The sequence below is a fragment of the Sinocyclocheilus anshuiensis genome, unplaced genomic scaffold (assembly GCF_001515605.1).
Source record: "Sinocyclocheilus anshuiensis isolate Anshui unplaced genomic scaffold, SAMN03320099.WGS_v1.1 scaffold2340, whole genome shotgun sequence".
NCBI classification, from domain to species: domain Eukaryota; kingdom Metazoa; phylum Chordata; class Actinopteri; order Cypriniformes; family Cyprinidae; genus Sinocyclocheilus; species Sinocyclocheilus anshuiensis.
In genome coordinates, this window is record NW_015542486.1 from 136788 (window position 1) to 140742 (window position 3955).

A 3955-nucleotide genomic window follows, 5' to 3' on the forward strand; every position below is an offset into this window, starting at 1 on the left:
ACAAAAGAAAAAAAAAATGACTTTATTCAACAATTCGTCTCCTCTGTGTCTCTCCATATCACCGTAGTGCCATTTTGGAGAATATGTGCTGAACTCAAACTGCGTACGCGACACAAGGATACATTTTCTACGTGTATTTACGCTTTGATTTGAACGAAAACAGCCATCTGTGCAGCGCAGCTTACACAGAAGAGCGTACACTGCTTGCTTTCAGCTCATATTCTCCAAAATGGCGTTACGGTTATGCGGACAGACACAGAGGAGATGAATTGTTGAATAAAGTCGTTATTTTTGTTTTCTTCGCGTACTGAGAAGAGTTTCTGCTGATGACAGGAACAGGCAGACGAGCTGCAAACATGAGAGAATATGGATAAAAACAATGCCATTTGATCAATCATTTTTGTAATGTAATTAAATCATGATCTCTACTCACCACAGACAGAAACGTTGAATGTTTTTGATGTCAGTTTCAGTCCACTAATCTCTAGTTCATAGAGTCCAGCATGTTCAGTTGTGATGTTTGTGATGGCCAGAGATCCAGTTTTATCATTCAGCTGCAGTCTGTCTCTGAATCTCCCATCAGGACCATTAAATGTGTTTAAGATTCCAACCTCTCTGTTGATTTGAGCTATGGGAGATTTTTCAACTCCAAATTTCCACAGTATGTCGTCGTTTTCATGTATTTCAGTAACATCAGTGTGTAGAGTGAAAGAATTTCCCACAATCACTGACACTGATTGCATTTCATTTGTTTCAGCCCCAAACACACCTGAACAACAAGAACAGGGCCAGATTTTACACAGATTGCAGCTCTTGTTGGTTTACAAAGCCTAGATCATTTCCATGACTGTTCATGTTTAAAAAAAACTGCTGGAGAGGATTTTTATGTTTATTAGTTACTCAGTTTATCTGCAATGTAAGAAATAAATTCAGAGAAATTGAAATTCACTAATTCAGTAATTTTCATTATGACTATGGGACCCAGAACACTTAAATAGAGAAACAAGCACAAACCTGAAACCTTGCAGATTTTACAATAATATATTTGTTAAGAACTGTAAATGAAAATCATGCCAACTTTATGACCATATGATATTAAAGCCGTGAAAATATATTTGTAACTTACCAATCAGATGCCACACAGAGAACAAAACAAGCGTGTGAAACATTTTGTTCAGTTGTTCAGTGAAAAGTCTAATTTAATCCACCAAAAACACTCAGCTTGTGTGAATCCTCCCCCCAACAGAGTTTGACCCTCCTACTTCCCACAAACACACAGTGCTCTTTGAATGCATTATAGTTATATATAATTGCTCATCTGGCTCTTATTGTATCTTCATCTGTTCTTAATGGTGGAAAACATTCTTTGTTTTCATCATTTAACATTAATAATGTTTGAAAGGAATTACTCGATATGTTAAATATGTGGAATATTGTGTAAATCTTCCTAGATTTCATGGTAAAATAAAGCTTAATGATTTGAAGTGGCTGAAATAATTAAATGCTCTAAAATGTTGAGAATGGAAAAAGAAACAAGCACAAAAAAAAACAGTTAAAACAGTCTCCCATCTCACATCACCAGTTTTAGTGAAGTAACTGGCACTAGCAGCTCATCTGAGTCAAACTGAAACCTGCTGTGGTCTGTTTTCTCTGTTTTTCCATCCACGTGGTTTGACCGGTGGATGTTTGAACTTGTAGGTGTGAGTTGCCATTTAGAGTATGTGTGTTTAGTTTGCACAGGTGAAGAGCTTCCTGTTCTGCTGTTATGAATCTCACAGTCTGAAAGAACGAAGTAGGCTAGCCTACTGAATCAGTCCATCAAAACTGATGTTTGAAAACCAGTCAAATGAGACCTATAGGTCAGAGGTTAAACAAGATTATTATTCATTATGTATTACTGAAGACACACAGACTGGCAGCTGGCAAGAAGACTAGAATATGAAACCACAATGGTGCACTAGACTTTTTTTTTTTTTTTTACTGAAATGCAACTTTGATATGGGGAAACGACCAATGAAAATTTCATAGCAAGTGTTGAAATAATAGAGATATTAAACATAATAGAAAAATAATTTTCCAAAGATTGGTTTGAAAAGGACATACTAATTATAAAGAGGTTCGTTCATTTTAACATATACAGACATTTGGAACCGTTTTGGTAATTACATTAATTTGACAAAGTTATGAAATCCACTCAGAGTATACTTAACTTTTAAGGTCACATTTTAGGAACTGATAGCCTAATACACATAAAAATAAGATTGTATAGTTTTTATCCATTCAGAAGGTGTATTAGAAAGTAACAATAAACCTATTGGATATTGTAGAGGCAATACTACTCCCCCTTGTGTCATATATTGGAAAAAAAATAATAAGAAATATTGAAAATGTGTGTGGAATCGATGTAACAAATACTTTATAATTATTAAAATGAAAGCTAAATGGAGGTTACTTTCAAAAAATATTCAGAGAATATACTCTGTTAAAGATTAAATTATCAAAAAAAAAATCAATGTATCTTTTGTAAAAATGAATCAAAACATTATCCTATCTATTCTGGAACTGCCATCTTGTTAAAAACAATTCTGTAGTGATGTCTCTGAATTTGAATGAAAAAAGGGGTTCTAGCCTCAGCCTTGAAGAAATTTGTTTTAATGTTTAAAAAAATATATTTTCTTTTTCTTTTTTTTAATAGCTCTATTTTGTTATATTTTTAACAAAATGACAAACATGTCAGTCTCATTTTATGGTAGCCTACATTTCTTTGTTCTTTGTTCTACAGTTGAAATGTTCAGAAAAGATTGTTTAATTTTGAATTATTTCTGACAGAGTTAGAATCGTATGTTATTTGTAAAAGCTAAAACAATAATGTTTATAGAAACCCCTGGATATAATCTTTTCCTTTTGACTTCCACTTCCCGAGAATCCCGGAAATGAGAAAGGGACCATGTATTTTTTTTTATTTTTTATTTTTTTATTGCAAGAAACACATATACAATAAGGCAATACAAGATCGTAAGAAGATCCTCAAGAACAGCGCACCAATCCAAATGAAAGAAAAAAAAACATGAAGAGAGAAAAGAAAGAAAGAAAAATAATTACACAATAGGGTCTTCTAATAACTTAAATTTCTGCAATAAACCAGACAGTCTTCTTCCAGATTTACATTTTAACAGTCTTACAGATTTACAGTACATCCAAAATTCCTTTTGAAATTAAATTCAACACCTTTTGACAGTTCGGCTATCATTACCGTATTCTGCCTTAGTTGCGTCCCGAAACCCTCCATCATGGTTGTCAGATTATTTATCGCGTCAAGAATGGCGGCGTTGGAAACCTCAGGCTGACCATCCCCTTTTACTTTTTTTTGAGGTACACGAATTTTAATAGGTGTAGATTCCAACGGTCTCCTTACACTTACTGATTGAGTTTCCATCATCTCTTCAACAACAGGGGCAGCGTAGTCGTGAGACATTAATGCATGTGCACCCAAAGAAGCATCACCTGTTGCAGCTGTCTTCGGTTTCGGCATGTTTTTTAAAGAGTCACAAAAAATTACTAAACAGTATGCAGTTTTGCACCTTAGTTACACTTTCTCGCGGTTGAATCAACTGCTCCTCACAACTTTTCTGATATATATTTTGTAAATATATATTGAAACATTATAAACAACAAAGTACGTGTGCTCAGTTCGCCATCTTGCCGGCAGTCCGGGACCATGTATTGATGTGTGATCTCTCACGGAAGTGACTTAAACTGTAATTCGTCAACTGGCCGCTAGAGGCTGGCTGCAAAAGGGAGTCAACCAGCTCCCTCCTCTTTGCCCATTTTCGATTATAAGGGAGTGACACGCGGTGACGCGCTGTCAAGATGGCGACGGTCGGCTCCGCCCACTTTGAGCTTCAAAAATGCTCTTCAGAAACCTACGGGTGACGTCACGGACACTACGTCCATG

The 3955-nt window shown here is 35.3% G+C and overlaps 1 pseudogene; it reads right to left on the reverse strand.

The window, feature by feature from the left end:
* The window catches only part of LOC107694002 (uncharacterized), a 108108-nt pseudogene that overhangs the window by 103457 nt on the left and 696 nt on the right, over nt 1-3955 (reverse strand).